The sequence below is a fragment of the Rutidosis leptorrhynchoides genome, chromosome 10 (genome assembly GCF_046630445.1).
Source record: "Rutidosis leptorrhynchoides isolate AG116_Rl617_1_P2 chromosome 10, CSIRO_AGI_Rlap_v1, whole genome shotgun sequence".
NCBI classification, from domain to species: Eukaryota; Viridiplantae; Streptophyta; class Magnoliopsida; order Asterales; family Asteraceae; genus Rutidosis; species Rutidosis leptorrhynchoides.
In genome coordinates, this window is record NC_092342.1 from 228,075,705 (window position 1) to 228,085,692 (window position 9,988).

At 35.0% G+C, this 9,988-nt stretch overlaps 1 pseudogene; it reads left to right on the top strand.

The window, feature by feature from the left end:
• Nucleotides 1-378: 378 nt before the first annotated feature.
• Nucleotides 379-6,829, top strand: LOC139870849 (leucine carboxyl methyltransferase 1 homolog; annotated as a pseudogene).
• Nucleotides 6,830-9,988: the final 3,159 nt, after the last annotated feature.

Here is a 9,988-nt window from a genome sequence, read left to right on the forward strand (position 1 = left end):
GCTGGACACCAATGGCAACGCTGCGTCCAGCTCTCAGCCCAGCCCTCTGTCTTCCCATTCGTGCTCCTGTACATCCTTCTGTGAAATATTTGTGGACGGAATAAATTGATAGCATGACTTGTACATTTAGTTCCAAAAATTGTACCATACAATAATTAATTAATTTGGTGAGTTTAATTTATTTAAGGAAGTATGTTATGGTTGATAGTGTTTAGTCTTCGAGTGATGGTAAAACTTATACAGTTAATATGGATTAACATGGGAGGGAGGGAGTAACACAAAGTATCTTATACAATTAATTTGGAACTCGGTGAATAAACATGAATCTGTTATCAAATTGATTTACAAGCGTAATTGATTGTTGTTAAAGAAGAAAAGATGGAGAAACCAACAGCAGATTCGCATAGCAACAGAGCAGCTGAACATGCAACAAATGACGATGCTTCTGCCAGTAAATTTGTTTGTTTAAATCATCTACTTATGATTTGTTAAGGTTATTTCGCTCGTTGGGCTACCTTCCGGAAGATTGTCAATCAATTTCTGATTTGTGAAACGGAATCGAACGATGGTGGTAACATTAAAAAGCAGATTTTGTCATTGGGAGCTGGTTTCGATACAACTTACTTTCAGTTGCAGGGTTTAATACTATATGTTTAGCACCCTTATGTGGTTTTGTTGTTTTATTCTTTGGATATGCTTGTTTACTATGATTATAAAAACCGACAGGATGAAGGGAAAGCACCACATTTGTATGTTGAACTAGATTTTAAAGAGGTGAGAATTTGAGAAACTATGAACGTGCTACTGATTATGTTCTTTATTATGTTTGATACGAATTAGAACTTTCACTTGATATAGGTGACTGCGAAAAAAGCAACCATTATTGAAACTTCTGCCATGTTAAGGGGAAAAAAATCAGTTAGTCAGCATTAATTTGCCGAGGTAAATTTCGGCTATACGTAACTTTCGCAACTTTCTTATTATTTTGAATAAACTATGAACATAATATAAAAGAGACATTTTTTTGTTTGTCCTGTTGCAGAGAAAGGAGAAATAATAAGTGATAATTACAAACTTCTCCCTATTGATTTGAGGGATATACAAAGCTTAAACGACCTCATCTTAGCTCCTATGGATCCAAGGTGTGTGCATCAGTTAGTTTTTTTAAGAGAAATGATATTAATAGTCTTGATTATCTTTGTTAGATGGATGTATTTCTTCGAGAATTTGCAATCCGATAACTTGAAATTGTTAGGATTATTTTGAAAAGAAGTATTATTGTTTTGTCATTTCTATTAAATTTTTTGGTATATTTGGAACACTTGCTGCTTTTTACCGATGTTACTATCAGCTTGCCAACATTTATATTTGCAGAATGCGTGTTGATATACTTGGATCCTGACTCAAGCCGTGCTATTGTTCAGTGGGCCTCAAGAACATTTTCTACATCAATATTCTTTTTATATGAGCAGGGTTGTTTTATAGTAATCACTATGCTCCCTCTATTTCATCAAAATATGCAATGATGATTCTGAATATTAACTTCAAATTGCAATTATACTAAAAAGGCGAAAATATTTTTTATATTAGAAGACTGATCTGATATTTGTAAATTTTCCATATTCTAATTCCCTTGCAACAACAGATACTACCTCATGATGCTTTTGGGCAACAAATGATTAGAAACTTGGAGGTAATATTGTTTATGTTATTTTTTTTTAATTGGCTCTTAAAGATTTCATCAATGCAAGTTCCTCAAACTGTCGAAAGAATTTGTAAATTTGTCTCAACTCTATAATAATTACCACCTCAATTTGCAGCACATAATATATATAACTTGTTAAGTACAATTTTGATGTGAATGTATGTTAGTATTTTTTAGAGTCGAGGTTGTGGGCTATTAGGCATTTTTGATACACCAACATTGCTTGCAAAGGAAAAACTTTTTCTCGACCAGGGTTGGCAGGTATGTTATAAATGTGAATTCTCACCGTTAGATCTATATGACTTGTGTTGACTAATAGTTGTAATGAATTTTAGAGAGCTGTTGCCTGGGATATGCTTAAGATTTATAATAGCTTCATCGATTTTCGAGAACGCCAAAGGTATTTTGTGGATCTTTGTATATTGAAACTGGCAAACACCAGAAGTAGCTATTTTAACCCATTTACTATTTGAATGGGTCTTCAGATCATGTTTTAATTTACGGAGTCAAATAACTTAAACCTGATGAAAGTCACCCAAAATGATTTGGCTATTTTCTTAATGTTGCCCGTTAATATTTTCTTGTGATGTTTTTTTATAAGATTTTAATTTATTTATATATGTTTGGTTGATCAGGATTGAACGATTGGAATTGTTTGATGAGTTTGAAGAATGGTACATGATGCAGGCAAGTTTCATTATATTTCTAGTGCTCTAGGTCATTTCCCTTTTCGGAAAGTTTCTTGGTTAAAATATATTGTTGTCTATTAAGAATTTAAGATTTGTAAAACTTATCTGTGTTAATTGTTGAATACCACGCAGAATAAATTACCGATTGGGTCCCAATTGTTGGTTTTCAGGAGCACTACTGTGTAACTATTGCAATCAACGATGCTATGGTACGATTTTCATAAACTTACATGTACATTCTTTCCACACATATATACACATATGTCTCTAAAAATAGGGCATGTTTAGAGTAGCATTATGTAAGTGATTATACTGTCTGAGATTCTAGAACCCAATATCAGATTCAGATAACTGGCTGATAAAAAAGTGATTAAAATTAGGAATATGTAGGTAATGTATTATATTATCCTAAAAGAATAGATTGTTGCCACAATAAAATCTGTTTTTTTTTTTTTTTTGGTTCCTAAACATCATAAAATCATGGGTAAATTGCCCAAAAAGGTAACGTAAAAGCCACTTTTTTCCAATAAAGGGTATATCGAATTTTTTTCTTGCCCAGAAAGGAGTCCAATTTTAATTTAGTGCTTAGAAAGGGTACATGATTGAAAAACGCTTGCAATTAAGGTATAACTTGACACCTTGTAATTTCTTTTATTTTTTATTGCTTACATGTATTTCCATATCATTTATTTGTACTTCTTCAATTTACATGTCATATTTTATCTAATATGGAGTAATTATTTTCATAGCATCATCATCATCTTCATGAAAATAAAAATAAAAAATCCATTCATTCCGTTTCATCTACAGCAACAAATTCGTTATCATTAGCAACAAAATAAATCCATTTATAACAAACTAAATCCATTCATTGGATTTCATGTGCAGGAAGAAAATCATCAACGCCCTAGATTGGTTTTGGTGTAACACCGAAATATCCAAGGGTTGTAATGCCTCTTTTTTCACACTAATTCCCAAGAAAGCCAACCCAATCGGATTCAACGAATATCGCCCAATTTGTTTAATCGGAAGCTATTATAAAATCCTCACCAAAATACTTGCTAACCGCATCTCAAAAGTAATTCACAAACTAATCGGAATTGAGCAAACCGCTTTCCTGAAAGGCTGAAACATCCTAGATAGTGTCCTGATGGCAAATGAAATAATTGATGAACTCAAAAGGAAGAAACAAAAAGGCCTCATTTTCAAAGTTGATTTTGAAAAAGCTTTCGATTGCATAGAATGGGACTTCCTTTTTGACACTATGAAATACATGGGATTCGGCACTAAATGGATCAGTTTTATTCGTGCTTGCCTATCCTCATCTTCCATCTCCATTCTCATTAACGGTTCCCCGACCAGGGAATTTTTCCCCGGCAGGGGTATCCGTCAAGGAGATCCCATCTCCCCCTTTCTCTTTATCATTGCCGCTGAAGGCCTCAACATCCTCGCTAAGCGTGCAATTACAAACGATCAACTCAGTGGCATTTGCGTTGGACAAGACAAGATTGTGGTATCTCACCTCCAATACGCGGACGACACAATCTTCTTTGGCGAATGGAGCAAACGTAATGCAAAAAATATCTCCAAATTATTAAAATGCTTCGAAAATATCTCCGGGCTTAAAGTAAATCTTAAAAAAAAGTAATCTCTACGGAATCGGGGTCTCGAAAAAGGATGTTGAGGAAATGGCTTCTTATATTGAATGCTCGACCGGCTCAGCTCCTTTCACCTACCTCGGAATGCCCATTGGCACTCTTTCCACGAAAGCCTCCACCTGGCAACCAATCATTGATAAATTCGACAAACGATTCTCCGACTGGAAAGCAAAATCCATATCTTTTGGCGGACGCTTAACCTTAATCAAATCGGTCCTCACTAGCATCCCTTTATATTATTTTTCCTTATTTCATGCACCCACTAAAATAATTAACACACTTGAATCAAAAAGAAGGAAATTCTTCTGGGGCGGGGCGGAAGCAGATAATAAAATAAACTGGATTAAATGGGAACATATACTCTTACCTTACGAAAAAGGCGGGTTAAACATCGGGTCCTTAATCTGTAAAAACATATCTCTACTTTGCAAATGGTGGTGGAGATTTTCTAATGAAAAAAACGCACTTTGGGTTAAAATAATTTCGAGCATTTACGGGGAGGGGGGGGGGGGGTTTCTACTACTATTTTATCTAGAAATGTTGCAGGTCGCACAATTTGGAACGAAATCATCAAAGCAGGGAAATCCGCGGACAGCTATGGTGTTAACTTCACTAATTCAATATCCAAAAATATTGGGAACGGTTCTAACACCAAATTTTGGCATGACAACTGGTGCGGTACTGAAAAGTTTTGTACCCAAATTCGAAGATTATATATGCTTGAATCAAACAAAAACGCCACGGTTGGGGAAAGACTCAAGACAAACAACACAACGACATCCACTTCATGGAACTGGTCCCGTGCACCTAATGGTCGGAGCCTCACCGAATTAACAGAACTAAATAATCTCGTATCAACCATCAGTCTCTCCAATAAGCCTGATACTTGGAAATGGAATTTAGATCAATCTGGCATATTTACAACAAAAGCTTTAGCCACAATCCTCGACAACCTTAAACTTCATACACCGTCCTCCACCATTAAGACACCAAGGAATAAACTCATACCCCAAAAAATTAACATCTTCATTTGGAGAGTTCTATACGGGAGAATCCCAACACGTGTAGAACTAGACAAAAGAGGAGTTGATCTCGACTCCATCCTCTGCCCACTATGCAACCTACACATAGAGTCTATTGAACACATATTAATTCATTGCACGTCTACATCAAACGTCTGGGAATCAATTCTACAATGGTGGAACCTCCCAGCCAACACCTTCACCAATCTCCGTGACATAACCTTAAATGATCAATCCTTCACCACGTCACAAAATGGTGCTAACATCTGGCAAGCCATTAAATGGGCATCCACTTACATTATCTGGAAATACCGGAATCTCAAGGTCTTCGGTAAAAAAGAATGGTGTGCCGCAACAATCTTATCCGAAATCCAAACACAGTCTTTCGCATGGATATCCAAAAGACACAAAAAATCAATAGTTATGTGGCACCAGTGGCTAGTCAATCCCGCCTTCTACATCTCCTCAAATCATCAGAGATCCGGCATTGGCTAATTGTAGCAAAGTCCTATTCGTCAGTGCATTCATGGCTTGGATTTCCATTTTCACTTGGTTAAATGGGGAGTGTCAGCCGACTTTGTCATCGCAAGCGCGGTACTGTCTGGTTGCCTCTTCCCAGCTTGATGTCTCAAGTTCCGCGGTGTCTTTGGTCTCGTCGCCCATGAATCTGTACATTTTCCATTTTTGATCTCATTACATTGTATAGTTGTACAGGGCTTTGTAACTCTCCGATATATTAATAATACTTTTTGCTTGCTTTTCAAAAAAAAAAGGAACAAAATCATCATCATTAACAACAAAAACATAGAAAATATCCCAACAAGTTCATCATCAATACACTAACGATTTCATGTGCATGAACAAATTCATCATCATTAACACCACAAATTTTCTTTCTACAGGAACATAGCAACAAATTCATCATCATCAACAACACAAATTTTCTTTCGTAACAAAATTGGTTGTAGGAAACCGACCGGTGGGTTTGAGATTGAACGGAGGAGACGGTGGTTAGGTTCTCGAATTATTATATTTATTTCGTAACAAAATTGCTGGTTACGAACTCACAAATCAAAAATGCAACAATCAAACTCCAGATCTGATGGGTAGGTTCTCGGATTACTATAGATCTTGCGAGGAAAGTAACGATTGGATCTGGGTTACGATACCTCCACCGGTGCACCACCTTCTTCGTCCTCCGCTTTGTCAATCACCGGAGTTCATACTTTAGCAATCGAACTCCAAATCTGATGGGTAGGTTAGCCTTGAGTAAAATAGAAGATCTCATGCTTTAATTGTTTTGGGTTTATATTGATTTTCTTTTTGTTGTTTTTGAAAAAAAAATGCAGTAAGGAAGATGAATGCTTGTTTGGAATGGTGATGGAGATGATAAAACTATTAAAAATATGACATGTAAATACGAAATACACAAATAAATGACATGGAAATACATGTAAGCAATAACAAATAAAAGAAATTGCAAGGTGTCAAGTTATAGCTCAATTGCAAGCGTTTTTCAATCACGTACCCTTTCTAAGCACTAAATTGAAATCAGACTTCTTTCTGGGCAAGAAAAAAATCGATATACCCTTTATTGAAAAAAAGTGGCATTTTTGTTACCTTTCTGGGCAATTTGCCCTAAAATCAAACACTAGTTATTTTCTAAGATTTATGTTTCAGGGCATGTTTGAAGATTATGTCAAAGATTGGGAAATTAATCCTGTTCATTACATATGTCACGTGACTGGCACCTGAATGGTAACAAAAACTACCAAAGTTATTGAAGGGAAATGCTTTACGTGTGTAGTTGATTGAATCTTGTGTTTAATGCTACGTGTTGAGGTTGAATCTCCCAAGAAAATTTAGTTCTGCTTTTCTTTTAGGTTTGCCAATCAACCAATGTTGGTCCTTACAGTAAAAATTTATTAATTTTCAAGTGTTCAATTTTGTTTTGCAGCGGCTTTAACGGGTGATCTGGGCTGTTTTCCTCTCAGTAATGAAGCTTATCCCTCATCATCTCATTCGCCGACGTTGACCGCTCTTGAGGTCATCATCGGATGTGTTGGTTAACAATTTTCCATGTCGATATTGAAATGTAAAATGCATGGGTTTTTTGATGATGACAATAAATTCATATAAGTACGGTAAATAACAAAAGTTCATAAACCTATATTTTTTCTAGCTAATGACTGAAACACATAACACGTAAATCAAATTGTATACGGGTATACGACCTCTAGTATTATTCATGGAATCGCAACTTTATTCTGTCAACTGTCAAGGATAATTAGAAATTTGTATGTTATGTGGCGTGACGCCGTGACACCATATAATCATTGTTTTACATGAGTACTTGATGAATTGTAAATAGCAATAAGATATGTTATGTCAACTATAAAGGATAAGCCAAAATTTGAGTCATTACAATAAAACCATCTAAATATGTCTCGAAAATCTCGATACTTAATCTTGTGAAATCAAGCTACTTCATTCGAGTCTACAATAGATACTACACGAGCCTGCATTTTATGAGATTCTCGCCATCTGTTAACAAACCACTGAATGTCGCATATCGTGGTCAACAACACTAAAACCACGATAAGTGCAACGCCGAATTTATACCAAATTAGATGATTAGTCTGTTTTAAGCACCAGTAACACAATATCCTGTAACCATTTACTAACATCATAAATAGGATTTGTAGGGTGGCCCGAAAGCTCATGTTACTTTTATATCTCTCTTCGCATTTCAACCAACAAACAACTATAAAAAGAGAGGTACCGGTACCACCAATGATCATAAACGCCAAGCCCAAAACCAATATCACATTTAAAAGGATTAATTTTGTAATTACACAAGTGAACCATAATACAAAGCAATAATCCAATAAGCCCCCTGGCTGATTAAGGTAAATGTATAATACCAATATCAACGGTAGGTTAAAAAAATTAAAAAAGAGGGAGAACAGAAACAACCGTAATTGATTTCTGTAACATATAGACCACAGGCCCAACATGATACTCGTAATCGAGGTCATGAAGATGATGTCAGCGAGCTCTTTACAGTAGTTGATGTGTGATGTGGGAAATTCGGGTTCACCATTTTCCATTCTTGTATAGGAGCAGAAGACAAAATTTGATCTTGCTGATAGGTTTATAGGATTTTATGGTTTTAGATTTGTGGTTATATGTCATACAAAGTGTACTTAAAGGTTGGATCCAATCTAATAGGTCCATAGATGAAGATCGATAACTAATAAGACTATTTCTCTGGTAAATTAAATAAAAATACTACTTATACAATATTGTTCCTAGATAGATGGACATGTACTAATCTTCTCATTTTATTGATCTTTAATTTGCATGATCAAAAGCCTTTCATTTTACTAGTATATTTTGGAAATTAATGGATCCCGTTTTTTAAAAAATTTATAACCGTAATTATGCTTTTTGAAAAGTTGCAATTATTTGCCAGGCTAACATGCAAGAGCCCGTTTGCGTGTCGCATGTTTCCCTATAAGAGCATTGAGAGTGGCTCATTGGCATCGTCGTTTCTAGGTTGAAATTTATTGTTGTCCAAAAGAATTTAAGATTAATAAATGTATTTGGGTTAATTGTCGAGTAACACTTTGAATATATTACTGATTCGTGTCCCAAATATTGGTTTTCAGGAGCACTGTTGTTTAACTATTGCAAGCAACGATGCTATGGTAGTATTTTCATAAACTTACATGTACACGTACTCTTTCCACACGTATATACAAATATATCTCTTAATATTAGAGGATGTTTAGAGTAGCATTATGTAAGTGATTATACTGTCTGGCAAAGTTATTAGAGTTAGAAATATTTAATTAGGTAACTTATTATTATCCTAAAAGTATAGAATTGCTGTCACAATGTGTGAACTTCTTTAAAAGTATAACAAAACCTATTTTTTTTAGTCCTAAAGACCAGCCTGCGACTGCTGCTTCTACAGCTGTATCTCCATGAACAGCCACACTGCTTTGCTAATATTATGTCAAAGATTGGGAAATTAATCATGTTCTTTAGATATGTCACGTGACTTGCACATGAATTGCCCATTACATATGTCACGTGACTTGCACATGAATTCTCAAGAAAAGATAGTTACGCTTTTCTTTTAGGTTTGCTAGTAAACCAATGTTGGTCCTTGTTAAAATGTATTATTTTAAGTGTGTAATTTTGTTTTGCGATAGACCCCTTTATTTTATTTTGTAGTGGTTTATACTATTCATGTAGGGCGCAAGAACGCTCGATTAGTGAGATATTATGCACTCTTTCAAAAAAGTTGCTTATAGACAAACTTGCCTCTACACCCCATAACCGAGCGGTTATTTAGGCGCTTTAACGGGTGATCCGGGCTTTTTTCCTCTCGACAATGAAACATATTCCTCATCGTTTCACTCACCGACCTTGACTCCTTTTGAGGTCATCATTGTATAAAAATTTCTTAGTAATAAATAAGACTTGTCATCTTGTGATGTAGAATAGAGTAAATAGTGCCCTATCTTTTGTTTTTTAGAACGACAAAATATTATTAAAAATTAAAAACTATCAAGACGCTAGAAACATTAAAGATAGACATTACAATCAGGCCTAGATGAAATGTCCCGTTCATATCGATTTATAAACATTCCATATTAATTGATTTCGTTGTGAGGTATTGACCTCTATATGAGACGTTTTTCAAAGACTGCATTCGATTTTAAAACAAACCATAACCTTTAAAATATTACGACGATTATCAAATAATGATAATCTAAAATATAGCGTTTTTCACACGACCATTACATAATGGTTTACAATAATATTACACATCAACATAAGTCTTCGAATGCAGTTTTTAAACAATATTATACAAGCATGGACTCCAAATCTTGTCCTTAATTT